Here is a 14,845-nt window from a genome sequence, read left to right as displayed (position 1 = left end):
GTGCTCTTCAAGCAGTACTGGAATGACTCGGATATAACCCGCTACCCTGACGACGACTTGAGTATCATCGCCAGCAATGGTCAGCCCGTGGCACAGATCGGATTTAAAGAGGCGACCATTAAAATTGGTAGAGTCGAACTAGCAGCACAGGGACTGATTATTGTAGACATTGACAAACACGAGAGTCACCCAAAGATAACGCTAGGAACTAATGTAATTGAAAATTGTCTTGCAGAGGTGATTTTCCTTTTACAGCAGGTTGCCAAGAACGCCAGCTCCGGCGAGCAGCGGGTGCTCCAGAAAGAGATCCGGGCACTGATGCGACGGCAACAGGTGGAACTCTCCGGCGGTGAGATTGGTAGCGTAAGAATGTGTGACCCTTTTCCTATTGCCATGCCCCCAAAAAGTGAAATGATGATTTGGTGCCGGGCAGCTATTGGTCTGAGAGGTAGAGATTACCAGGCAATGGTAGAACCAGTTTACTCAGACAGTAGGCCCACCATCTTGACAGCACGGGGGGTGGTTAATGTACGCCATGGGAGGGTGCCCGTTCGCATAATCAATATCGGGAAGAGGGAAGTGTACCTGCCCCGGTATGCCACGCTAGCCAAATTATATACCATTAACCAAAATGCTATACAATCTGTGGAACCCTTGCCTCCATCTCACCCGGAGGAAGGTAACGGCTCTAAGAAAACAATGGAGGACTGGTGTCAGCAACTACATTTGGGTACTGACTCCACTCCCTCACATCAGAAACAGGGAGTCTATCGGGTGGTTCAAGAGTACGAGAGAGTGTTTAGTAAACACCCGTTAGACTTCGGGCGAGTCAAGGGGGTAGAACACCACATCCCCACGGGAGACCATCCTCCCATAAAAGAGAGGTATCGACCCGTACCCCCTGCACACTACCAACACGCCAAGGGGATGCTTAGAGACATGAAGGAGGCTGGGGTGATCAGGGATAGCTGTAGCCCCTGGGCAGCTCCACTAGTCTTAGTCAGAAAAAAAGACAACACCATGAGGATGTGTGTAGATTACCCGAAAATCAACCGTATCACACACAAGGATGCGTACCCCTTACCAAGGATAGAGGAGTCATTGGCTGCTTTAAGATCTGCTAACTTCTTCTCTACCTTGGATCTCACTAGCGGGTACTGGCAGGTTCCTGTAGCAGAGGCGGACCGGGAGAAGACCGCATTCACCACCCCGATGGGACTTAGCGAGTTCACCTGCATGCCGTTCGGACTCTGCAACGCACCAGGAACCTTCCAATGACTAATGGAGTGTTGTCTGGGCCACAGAAACTTCGAGACGGTCCTGTTGTACCTGGACGATGTCATCGTATATTCCAAGACGTATGAGGACCACCTGAAACACCTGGCGGAAGTGTTCGAAGCTCTGGCGAGTTACGGCCTAAAGGTGAAACCCTCCAAGTGTCACCTCCTGAAACCAAAGGTGCAGTACCTGGGACACGTGGTGAGCGCTGACGGAGTGGCTCCCGACCCTGATAAGATCACCGCAATTAAGGAATGGCCAAGCCCCTCCAGCGTAAAAGAATTGCGGCAGTTCCTCGGGTTGGTAGGCTACTACCGAAGGTTTATTCCCGGTTTCACCAAAAAGGCAGCACCTATGCAGGACCTCCTGATAGGCCAGTCCCGGAAGGCCAAGAACCAGAAGCCACCCTTCAAATGGGAGGAGCTGGAAGAAGAGTCCTTCCGCCAGCTGAAGATGGCCCTCACGGGGGACGAAATCCTGGCGTACCCGGATTATAGCCAGCCCTTTATCCTCTACACCGACGCCAGTAACATCGGGCTAGGAGCCGTACTGTCCCAGATCCAGCAGGGGAAGGAACGAGTAATCGCCTACGCCAGCCGAAAGCTGCGACCCACCGAAAGGAACCCCGAGAATTACAGCTCATTTAAGCTAGAGTTCCTGGCCGTAGTATGGGCAGTCACCGAGCGCTTTAAGCATTACCTCGCTTCTTCCCGGTTCACCGTGTACACGGATAACAACCCGTTGACACACCTGGACACGGCAAGACTCGGTGCCCTGGAGCAGAGGTGGATGGCCCGTCTGTCCAACTACGAGTTCACAATCAAATACCGGGCCGGACGCTCCAATACCAACGCGGACGCCCTGTCCAGGATGCCCAACCTGCCGGACGAAGGAGAAGATCCGGAGGGACTGGAAGAAGTTGAACTCCTTGCGTTCCACCGTCATGGGACTATCCAGTATTCCCACCGGGTAAGGAGTAAGCAGGCTGCTACGTTGAACCCCTTACCTCACTACAACTGGGCGGAAACGCAAGACAGCGATCCTGCCGTCCGACTGGTGAAGGAGATGCTGACTCGCCCGGAGGCTTGCCTTGAACCAGACGCTCCGGAGGAAGCCAAACAACTATGGGCAGAGAGGAGTCGACTGTTCCTTTACAAGGGGAAGTTGTGCCGCAGAATGGTTAACTCCCGGACGCATGAACTACTCTGGCAAGTAGTGGTGCCACGAAGAGACGCAGCCATGGTGATGGAGGCATACCACGACGGAGCTGGACACTTCGGGTGGAAGAAGCTGGAGTTCCTGCTGCGCGAGCGATTCCACTGGGTAGGCATGAGGGGAACCATTGAGAAGTGGTGCAGAGACTGTGGCCCGTGCAACCTAAGAAGGAAGGACCGTGCCAGCCAGAAGACTCCCCTGCAGTCCATCGTCACCCGGCAGCCGTTGGAACTGGTAGCCTTGGATCATGTAAAACTGACCCCAAGCAGAAGTGGCTACGTCTACGCACTAACCATCGTGGATCACTACTCCCGGTTCTTGGTTGTCGTCCCCGTCAAGGACTTAACAGCTCGAACAGCAGCGAGAGCCTTCCAGCAGCATTTCTGCCGTCCACACGGGTACCCGGACCAAGTGTTGTCAGACCAGGGACCTGCCTTTGAAGCGGAGGTCTTCCAAGAATTCTGCACTCTGTATGGCTGCCGGAAGATAAGGACGACACCCTATCATCCGCAAACTAATGGACTTTGTGAGAAAATGAACCAGGTGGTAATGGATCTTCTGAAAACGTTGCCCCTGGAAGAACGCAGTCTGTGGCCTGAGAAGCTGCCCGATCTGGTGGACCTATACAACCACATCCCGGTAGGTTCCACCAACTGTAACCCGGCTTACCTAATGAGGGCAAGACCTGGTAAGTTACCTGTTGACCTGGAAATGGGAGTCCTGACACCCGAGGACACTTCACCAGAAGCAGACTGGGACACAGAGAGGCAGCAGCAGTACCGGAGAGTACAGGAGAGCGTGGAGCGAAGTCTCTGTCAGGCTAGGGAAAGACAAGAGAAAACTTACAACCAGTATGCTCCCGCTGTTCCCCTGGTACCCGGAGAGCAGGTCTTGAAGAGGAAGAGACGGCTCCACAAGTTGGACGACCAGTGGGAGAAGGACCCGTACACCGTACTGCCCTCAAGCCACGAGAACCCGAAGGTTTGTACCATCAGTAAAGACGGAGGGGAAACCACAGCCATTGTATCCCGGGACCACCTGAAAAGTGTCCCGAACAACTGAGGAACCCTGAAGAGGAACAAGAAGACCATCGACCCGTAGAGGAAAGGGAAGATATGGTTAGTACTGTGCTCGGGGACTTCCCTCGGTCTTGGACTCAAGTCAATGGTGCAGTTGTGGTACCCGTACTCACCTTCCTCCAACCAGCATCCCAAGCACCTACGGAGCAACAGGTAGAGCTGGAAGAACAGCCGGTCCAGGAGGCAGAAGACCCCACACCAGCAGACCAGGAGGATCAACCCTCTGCTTGCAGTGAGCCTGCCATATCCCTAGTGAGCCAAAGAGCCGGTAGACAGCTGCCCAGTTTACCCTTGACAGATCCTACACCCTGTAGTTCAGGGCTAGACAGTCAGCTCCGTAGGTCCACTAGGGCCACTAGAGGCCAGTTACCCGCACGTTGGAGGATTTGAAGTGTATAAATTGTTTTATTTATGTTTACCTGTGTATTGTTGCTTGTGTATAATTTTGTGTTTCTAGTTATTTGTAGGAGTCCTTGGTGGATTTACCGGGAATCCTGTGTACATAGTTGGAGCGTAACCCAGGATGGACTAAAGACTGTTAAGGACTCGGGGCAGGACAAACCCCTACCTGGTTACGTCTCCCTGTTTTGGTGAAATGGACACCTTGCTTTTCTTCAAAGACTGCACCCGGTTACGGACATGCCGTGACCACCTTTATGTGTTTCTTCTTATTGTACTGTTATTGTTGTTATATCTTGTTATGTTTTTCTAAAATATGTTTAGTCCCGGAGTACTAAATTTCACTAGGGGGGAATGTGGCACCCCAGGGGTCTGGTTTCCCACAGTAATGTAATGTTATGTCTGAGAGCAGGTGGGAGGTCCCTTGGTCAGGAATCCTATGCATGCCACACCTCCTGCCCAGTCCTGGGAGGGGAAGAACTTCCCCTGTATAAACCCGGGGCTGAGGCAGGGTTAGAGGTAGAGAAGAGAAGCAGCATAGGAAGAAACAGCAGAAGCTCAGTGGGAGCAATACTACTACGAGTCAGGGGCTGGCAGCTGCAGAGCTCGCCCTGACTGAGACGCTTTCTTACCGGACCCGGCGTCCGAGGCTGTGGGGACTAACTCTTACCCAGCAGCAGAAGCCGACCGGCAGGGGATTTCAGGTCCTCAGGCCCAGAAACCCGAAGGCACGGTCACACGCGTGGGACCAGCACCGCCATCGTGGAGCGGAAGCCATAGAAGGCCCCGAGTCGCCGGCCATACGGGTGAGCACCACACGGTACACTCAGGGACGTGGGCTACTTATATCCGCTTCTAGCAAGGTAGCCAGAAGAGTACAGTCAGTTTGGGAGGCCTACAACTCCGCCTGGCCAGGGGAGATCCCATCTGCTCAAGGACTGACCAGGCCCCGTTCGCTAGCAAGTACTCCGGGAGGGTCTATCGTTGTTACCAGTAAAGACCCTGAATTACACCGCACCGTCTCTGAGTGGTTCCTGCTACCCCCATCTTCCACGTCGGCTGCCCTGAGGCCATACCCCTCCCGTTGGGGGTTATACTATCACTCTGCACAATTCTACACCGGCCTCAGCGGTCTGCCCTGCAGCGGCAGCTCCATAGCTGCAAATCAACGGGTGGCGTAGTCGACACTCAAATAACATCTATCAAGACTGCCACACACTGAGTTTGACTCCCTGGGCACGGACCGGGTCCCCGCCACTCGGAGACTACAACCCTCATCTGATCCGGTTCCGGGTAAGCCCCGTGCGCGAGACGCTGCGCGACACAGCAGGCCCAGGGGCGCGTCACATGCGTGCAGCGTCCAGCCTCATACATCATAGAATAGAGCAAGCGTGTGGATTCACACTTATCATGGGGACAAGGCATTGTGAGGTTTTTTAGCCATTGCACTATTCTGAGTGTCGTGGGGAGGGCATTTTGAGGCATTGTTCTGAGTGTGAAGGAGCCCCTTAGGGCATTATACTGTGCAGGCATCATAGTGCGAGGGGCAACATACTGTGTGGGGCTGCAACTTTTTGGAGCATCATGTGTAGGTGCATTGTAGTGTGTGTGTGTAGGGGGTATTATCCTATGGGTGGGAATGCATCACAGGGCTATCATACTGTATGGAGGGACATCGTGGGGGTGTCATACTGTAGAAGTTTTATACTGTGGGAGTGGGGCATATACAGGGGTATTCTACTATGATAGAAGACTAAGTACCCTCACTACACATGACCTTCTTTTCCGTCTTTCAAAGTTGGGAGGTATGATGTAGGAATGTGATCTTATAAGAGCAATGGACCTGCTAAATGATCTGGATAAGATGACTGAATGGGCAAACACTTGGCAGATGAGGTTTAATGTAGATAAATGTAGAGTAATGCACCTAGGACGGAGTAATCCTATTGCTGCATATACATTAAATGGGAGTATTCTCGGGACTACAGAGCAGGAGAAGGACTTGGGTATTCTGGTTACAAGTAAGCTGAGCAGCAGAACTCAATGTCAAGCAGCAGCCGCAAAAGCAAGCAAGATTTTAGGGTGTATAAAAAGTATACAAAATCCTGTGATCATTACGTACTGTTACCCCTCTATAAATCACTTGTGAGGCCTGGAATAAAGGATCCAGTTTTGGGCTCCATGTTTTAAAAAGGATATTCAGAAGTAAGAGTCCGATCAAAGGCGGGCAACTAAATTATTACAAGGGATGGAAGGCCTCTCATATGAGGAGAGGTTGAAAAAGTTGGGTTTGTTTAGATTAGAAAAAAGACACATCAGAGGGGATCTCATTTATAAATATAAGTGTGCTCGATGCAAAGGACTGGAACATGACTTATTCCTTCCAAAGACCATACTAAGGACCAGGGGCACTCATTACAGGTGGAAGAAAGGCGATTCCGGCACTTAAACAGGAAAGGGTTCTTTACAGTCAGAGCAGTAAGACTGTGGAATGCCGACCACAAGAGGTAGTAATGGCTGACACTATAACAGCTTTCAAGAAAGGGCTGTATGATTTCCTCAGAACACATAACATTGTGGGTTGTAGATAATTTAGTGAAAAAACGTATAATTGGCGGAGAAAGGTTGAACTTGATGGACCTAGATCTCATTTCAACCTATAAATGGACCTGACATGTAAACACGAGTGCAGATGAAATAGAAAGTAATTCCCTAAAATCATTTTCATCCCTTCTTTACTTCGTAACATTAAAGTTGAAAAGAAAACCCAAAATGTCACTTTTTTAGATTTTGAACTTACGCACCAAGTACACCCAGTGGCCGCATTACTCAGCTCCGTGACTAATTCTAACTTTAAGAAACAGTTACTTTTATAAATAGAAGAAAAAACTGGATCGGAGTTATATTAAGAAAGAAAAACTGAGGCTCAGATACATAAAGACCGGTGATTTTCGTTGTGGTCTTGATGAGGGACGTGGTGGCGTCAGACGCTCCTGACCCATGATGAGGTGTCTGCCTCTTCATCAATCGGGCATCTGACGAGTGGCATGCAACATTTTGGGAGAAAATTATATCAAAACGCCAAAAGCTGCTAAATATTTGCGCAACTCCAAGTTGTACTAAAATTTTACAATTTATCCCAGAATTCTGGTTAAATTGCTTTGATAAATTCAGGTCTTAGACTGTATCAAAAACTAAAGGGTCCAGTAATAAAACACATTACTTAACCGTCCATCATCCTGAGCTGATGAAAGAAGCTGTAGGGAGAGCAAGCTGCCATTAGATAGGGTGTAGTGTGACTGCAGGGGGCGCCACTGAGTGGTGCGATCTCTCCGATATGTCACCTATGTCACATCATTGTGGCTCTGAGGTCGCTGTCATACATTCGCTGCTGGGAAATATTTATCACTACTTTTCTTTTACAACAGAAGGATCCACAAAATCACAGAAAGACTTTTCGGGCCATCTATTCCCGAAAATAGTATGGAGAGTTCATCCATTGAAACCATCCAGTATGTATGTTATTTTTGGAAATATAATACTATATGACCAGCGTGATATATAAGGTAGTGTTTCCGCTTGACCCAGTGGTGGAGTACAGTACTTGTAGTGACCCAGCTATTTATTGCTCATACTCGGGGGTCCAGGGCTTTCTATCACTCACTAGTAGTTGTTTTACACCACAGGCGATCCACCTGGCTGACTAGTGGCTCAGCTTAATAATAGCATACCTGGTTTCTCAGGAATTGCTAATAAAGGGCATGCTTTGTAAAAAACACTTCTAAAGTGAGTAATAATGACTAGAATATATCATTCACATGGAATATAAACTCTTCTATATCGATCATTTTGGTTCCATTCCCCGAGGGTCTACACGAGAGACCATTCACTGTTGTGGAGGGTTAAACCAATAGGCTGAAGTTAATTCTGCTTATTACTATTACTTAGGGTCAGCGTTATGGGGGTCAAACATCTGTAGCCACTCCATGGCGTGATTGCCAACATCGTTTATTCTCATCCCTTCTATAACCCATACCAGTCACATTTATGTGGTTTTCCAATATATAAAAAATTGGCTGAACAAGAGAAATCCCACAAGGACAGTGATTAGCTGCAGCGGTCACATGGGTAGTCGCTAACTTCAGTGCGGTAGTGCAGGATTTATCATGTGAGAAATGGCTCTATTTTATTTTATACCATTTTCTCCATTTTGGTCCAATTATACAAATTCTGAGCGGTCTTCTGTTTGCTTATGGGGCTGTCCAGTTGGGAAACGCGTTGAGTGATTTGGTTACAATATGTTTAGCGCTGATTGGGGCTTTGTCTTTTAGGCTACAATCACTATTAATGCCATATATGAGAACTTGCTCTCTACTGTTTGGATTTCTACCTGTGTCCTGATATGCCCCTTCTGTAATTTGACTTAACAACTGTGACCTGTTCCCCTATGCAAAAGATTGTTTGGGTCCATTGGGATAATTCGGGCCAGTCTTTGAGCAGTGACGCCATCTGGGTTTTCTAGGGTGCCAACCTCTACGGTTAGGTAGGATATGTATTAGGGTCAGTTTGGGACCCCACATCGTCAGATGTTATGACGCGCCCCTGGGCCTGTGTCGCACTGCGTTGCGCACGCGGGAGCTTACCCGGAGCCGGATCTCTTGAGGGTTGTAGTCTCGTGGCGGTGATCCGGTCCGTGCCCAGGGAGTCAGACTAAGTGGCGCTGTATTAGCGGTAGATGTTGGACGACTACGCCACCCGTTGAATGCAGCTATGGAGCTGCCGCTGCAGGGCAGACCGCTGAGGCCGGTGGTAGGATTGTGCAGCGTGATAGTATAACCCCCAACGGGAGGGGTATGGCCTCAGGGCAGCCAACGTGGACGATGGGGGTAGCAGGAACCACTCGGAGACGGTACGGTGTAGTTCAGGGTCTTTACTGGTGACAAAGATAGACCCTCCTGGAGTACTGGCTAGCGATTGGGGCCTGGTCAGTCCTTGAGCAGATGGGATCTCCCCTGGCCAGGCGGAGTTGTAGGCCTCCCAAACTAACTGTACTCTTCTGGCTACCTTGCTAGAGGCGGGTAAAAGTAGCCCACGTCCCTGAGTGTGCCGTGTGGTGCTCATCCGTATGGCCGGTGACTCGGGGCCTTCTAGTAGCTTCCGCTCCACGACGGCGGTGCTGGTCCCATGCGTGTGACCGTGCCTTCGGGTTTCTTGGCCAGAGGACCTGGAATCCCCTGCCTGACGGATTCTGCTGCTGGGTAGGAGTTAGTCCCCACAGCCTCGGACTCCGGGTCCGGTAAGAAATCTTCTCAGTCAGGGCGAGCTCTGCAGCTGCCAGCCCCTGACTCCTTGTAACACTGCTCCCACAGAGCTCTTGATGTTCTGTTCCTATATTTGCTTCTTTTCTCTGTCTCTACTTCTTCTCTACTCACTAACCCTGCCTCAGCCCCAGGTTTATATAGGGGAAGTCCTTCCCCTCCCAGGACTGGGCAGGAGGTGTGGCATGCATAGGATTTCTGACCAAGAGACCTCCCACCTGCTCTCAGACATAACATTGCTGTTACTGTGGAAACCAGACCCCTGGGGTGCCACATTCCCCCCTAGTGAAATTTAGTACTCCGGGACTAAACATATTTTAGAAAAACATAACAAGATATAACAACAATAACAATACAATAAAGAAACACATAGAGGTGGTCACGGCATGTCCGTAACCGGGTGCAGTCTTTGAAGAAAGCAAGGTGTCCATTTCACCAAAACAGGGAGACGTAACCAGGTAGGGGTCTGTCCTGCCCCGAGTCCTTAACAGTCTTTAGTCCGTCCTGGGTTACGCTCCAACTATGTACACAGGATTCCCGGTAAATCCACCAAAGACTCCTATAAACAACTAGAAACACATATTTATACACAAGCAACAAGAAAAACAGGTAACCACAAATAAAACAATTTATACACTTCAAATCCTCCAACGTGCGGGTAACTGGCCTCTAGTGGCCCTAGTGGACCTACGGAGCTGACTGTCTGGCCCTGAACTACAGGGTGTAGGAGCTGTCAAGGGTAAACTGGGCAGCTGTCTACGGGCCCTTTGGCTCACTAGGGATATGGCAGGCTCACTGCAAGCAGAGGGTTGATCCTCCTGATCTGCTGGTGTGGGGTCTTCTGCCTCCTGGACCGGCTGTTCTTCCAGCTCTACCTGTTGCTCCGTAGGTGCTTGGGATGCTGGTTGGAGGAAGGTGAGTACGGGTACCACAACTGCACCATTGACTTGAGTCCAAGACCGAGGGAAGTCTCCGAGCACAGTACTAACCATATCTTCCCTTTCCTCTACGGGTCGATGGTCTTCTTGTTCCTCTTCAGGGTTCCGTAGCTGTTCAGGACACTTCTTCAGGTGATCCCGGGATACAATGGCTGTGGTCTCCCCTCCGTCTTTACTGATGGTACAGACCTTCGGGTTCTCGTGGCTTGAGGGCAGTACGGTGTACGGGTCCTTCTCCCACTGGTCGTCCAACTTGTGGAGCCGTCTTTTCCTCTTCAAGACCTGCTCTCCGGGCACCAGGGGAACAGCGAGAGCATACTGGTTGTAAGTTTTCTCTTGTCTCTCCCTAGCCTGACAGAGACTTCGCTCCACGCTCTCCTGTACTTTCCGGTACTGCTGCTGCCTCTCTGTGTCCCAGTCTGCTTCTGGTGAAGTGTCCTCGGGTGTCAGGACTCCCATTTCCAGGTCAACAGGTAACTTACCAGGTCTCGCCCTCATTAGGTAAGCCGGGGTACAGTTGGTGGAACCTACCGGGATGTGGTTGTATAGGTCCACCAGATCGGGCAGCTTCTCAGGCCACAGACTGCGTTCTTCCAGGGGCAACGTTTTCAGAAGATCCATTACCACCTGGTTCATTTTCTCACAAAGTCCATTAGTTTGCGGATGATAGGGTGTCGTCCTTATCTTCCGGCAGCCATACAGATTGCAGAATTCCTGGAAGACCTCCGCTTCAAAGGCAGGTCCCTGGTCCGTCAGCACTTGGTCCGGGTACCCGTGTGGACGGCAGAAGTGCTGCTGGAAGGCTCTAGCTGCTGTTTGAGCCGTTAAGTCCTTGACGGGGACGACAACCAAGAACCGGGAGTAATGATCCACGATGGTTAACGCGTAGACGTAGCCACTTCTGCTTGGGGTCAGTTTTACATGATCCAAGGCTACCAGTTCCAACGGCTGCCGGGTGACGATGGACTGCAGGGGAGTCTTCTGGCTGGCACGGTCCTTCCGCCTCAGGTTGCACGGGCCACAGTCTCTGCACCACCTCTCGATGGTTCCCCTCATGCCTACCCAATGGAACCGCCCGCGCAGCAGGAACTCCAGCTTCTTCCATCCGAAATGCCCAGCTCCATCGTGGTATGCCTCCATCACCATGGCTGCGTCTCGTCGTGGCACCACTACTTGCCAGATTAGTTCATGCGTCCGGGAGTTAACCATCCTGCGGCACAACTTCCCCTTGTAAAGGAACAGTCTACTCTTTTCTGCCCACAGTTGCTTGGCTTCCTCCGGAGCGTCTGGGTCAAGGCGAGCCTCTGGCCGAGTCAGCATCTCCTTCACCAGCCGGACGGCAGGGTCACTGTCTTGCGTTTCCGCCCAGTTGTAGTGAGGTAAGGGGTTAAGCGTAGCGCCTTGCTTACTCCTTACCCGATGGGAATACTGGATAGTCCCATGACGGTGAAACGCGGGGAGTTCGACTTCTTCCAGTCCCTCTGGATCTTCTCCTACGTCCGGTAGGTTTGGCATCCTGGACAGGGCGTCCGCGTTGGTATTGGAGCGTCCTGCCCGGTATTTGATGGTGAACTCGTAGTTGGACAGGCGGGCCATCCATCTCTGCTCTAGGGCACCGAGTCTTGCCGTGTCCAGGTGTGTCAACGGGTTGTTATCCGTGTACACGACGAACCGGGAAGAAGCGAGGTAGTGCTTAAAGCGTTCGGTGATTGCCCACACCACTGCCAGGAACTCTAGCTTAAATGAGCTGTAATTCTCAGGGTTTCTTTCGGTGGGTCGCAGTTTTCGGCTGGCGTAAGCGATTACTCGCTCTTTCCCCTGCTGGATCTGGGACAGCACGGCTCCTAGCCCGATGTTACTTGCGTCGGTGTAGAGGATAAAGGGCTGGCTGTAATCCGGGTACGCCAGGATTTCATCCCCCGTGAGGGCCATCTTCAGCTGGCGGAAGGACTCTTCTTCCAACTTCTCCCATCTGAAGGGCGGCTTCTGGTTCTTGGCCTTCCGGGACTGGCCTATCAGGAGGTCCTGCATAGGAGCTGCCTTTTTGGTGAAACCGGGGATGAATCTGCGGTAATAGCCTACCAACCCGAGGAACTGCCGCACTTCCTTTACACTGGAGGGACTTGGCCATTCCTTAATTGCGGTGATCTTATCAGGGTCGGGAGCCACTCCGTCAGCGCTCACCACGTGTCCCAGGTACTGCACCTTTGGTTTCAGGAGGTGACACTTGGAGGGTTTCACCTTTAGGCCGTAGCTTGCCAGAGCTTCGAACACTTCCGCCAGGTGTTTCAGGTGGTCCTCATAAGTCTTAGAATATACGATGACATCGTCCAGGTACAACAGGACCGTCTCGAAGTTTCTGTGGCCCAGACAGCACTCCATTAATCGTTGGAAGGTTCCTGGTGCGTTGCAGAGTCCGAACGGCATACAGGTAAACTCGCTAAGTCCCATCGGGGTGGTGAATGCGGTCTTCTCCCGGTCCGCCTCTGCTACAGGAACCTGCCAGTACCCACTAGTGAGATCCAAGGTAGAGAAGAAGTTAGCAGATCTTAAAGCAGCCAAAGACTCCTCTATCCTTGGTAAGGGGTACGCATCCTTGTGTGTGATACGGTTGATTTTCCGGTAATCTACACACATCCTCATGGTGTTGTCTTTCTTTTTGACTAAGACTAGTGGAGCTGCCCAGGGGCTACAGCTATCCCTGATCACCCCAGCCTCCTTCATGTCTCTAAGCATCCCCTTGGCGTGTTGGTAGTGTGCAGGGGGTACGGGTCGATACCTCTCTTTTATGGGAGGATGGTCTCCCGTGGGGATGTGGTGTTCTACCCCCTTGACTCGCCCGAAGTCTAACGGGTGTTTACTAAACACTCTCTCGTACTCTTGAACCACCCGATAGACTCCCTGTTTCTGGTGTGAGGGAGTGGAGTCAGTACCCAAATGTAGTTGCTGACACCAGTCCTCCATTGTTTTCTTAGAGCCGTTACCTTCCTCCGGGTGAGATGGAGGCAAGGGTTCCACAGATTGTATAGCATTTTGGTTAATGGTATATAATTTGGCTAGCGTGGCATACCGGGGCAGGTACACTTCCCTCTTCCCGATATTGATTATGCGAACGGGCACCCTCCCATGGCGTACATTAACCACCCCCCGTGCTGTCAAGATGGTGGGCCTACTGTCTGAGTAAACTGGTTCTACCATTGCCTGGTAATCTCTACCTCTCAGACCAATAGCTGCCCGGCACCAAATCATCATTTCACTTTTTGGGGGCATGGCAATAGGGAAAGGGTCACACATTCTCACGCTACCAATCTCACCGCCGGAGAGTTCCACCTGTTGCCGTCGCATCAGAGCCTGGATCTCTTTTTGGAGCACTCGCTGCTCGCCGGAGCTGGCGTTCTTGGCAACCTGCTGTAAAAGGAAAATCACCTCTGCAAGACAATTTTCAATTACATTAGTTCCTAGAGTTATCTTTGGGTGACTCTCGTGTTTGTCAATGTCTACAATGATCAGTTCCTGTGCTGCCAGTTCAACTCTACCAATTTTAATGGTCACCTCTTTAAATCCGATCTGTGGCACGGGCTGACCATTGCTGGCGATGATACTCAAGTCGTCGTCAGGGTAGCGGGTAATATCCGAGTCATTCCAGTACTGCTTGAAGAGCACGTACGGGATGGTGGTGACCTGTGACCCGGTGTCCAGTAGGGCACTCATAGGAATGCCATCCAGTACCACAGGCAAGACTGGACGTCCTCCCACATATTTGTCGCGCCAGTTCGATGGGCCTGATGATCTTTTTCCTAGGGGTTGGCCCTCTACCCTAGGTTGTGCCAGTTTAAAGGACAGTACCTTGCCATATGTCCGGGTTGATTACAGCGGCGGCAGATGGGTCGTCCGTCCTCGTTGTATCGGTCGCTGGGTCTTCCTCTGGCCGGTGGGGTCCTCCTTGGTCGACGCCACGGGATGTCCTCCGGTCCGGATGCCAGCTGGATCTTCCCTGGAGTAGAAACCTGTAAAGACTGCACAGTTCGGGTTAGCGCAGCAACGCTTTTAGCTAGCTCTTGGACCTGATGGTGCAGGTCTGGAGCCGGGTCATTGCTCAAAGCCTGCGCATCAGCTCCCACAGGCCCTGCCGACAAGGGCGCCGCCTCCTGGTGGTAAGTAGTAGTAGGGCGTCTGTGGGTCACAACGCCACCTGGTGCCGGTTCTCGGAGCACCCGGATGGCTCTGTCCTTGAACTGTGCAAATCCCAGATGAGGGTCCTGTAAGGCCATTGCCCGCAACTGGGTTCGGTGGGCATTGCAATATAAACCCTCTATAAATTGTTCAGTCAACAGCCTGTCCTCGTCTCCCACGCCGTCAGGGTCGGTCTGCTTAATGGCTCTCAGGGCTTCTTGTAGGTTTAATGCATAGTCCCTTATACTCTCATGTGCCCGCTGTTTGCACCCGTAGAATCTGAGCTTGATCTCGGCTGAGGTGCGGGTATCAAAGGTGTCCCTCAGCCGGGCCAGTATCCCTGCGACAGTCCTCCCCCCAGGTGGCCAGGACTTTACCTCCCTTTTGGCTGCCCCGGTTAATTGGGCCACCAGGATGCTCACTTTTTGCTCTTCTGTAAGGGGGT

This window comes from Phyllobates terribilis, unplaced genomic scaffold (assembly GCF_046119375.1).
Source record: "Phyllobates terribilis strain yellow unplaced genomic scaffold, ASM4611937v1 Scaffold_37__1_contigs__length_12642776, whole genome shotgun sequence".
NCBI lineage: Eukaryota > Metazoa > Chordata > Amphibia > Anura > Dendrobatidae > Phyllobates > Phyllobates terribilis.
Note: the sequence above shows the minus strand (reverse complement) of the source record.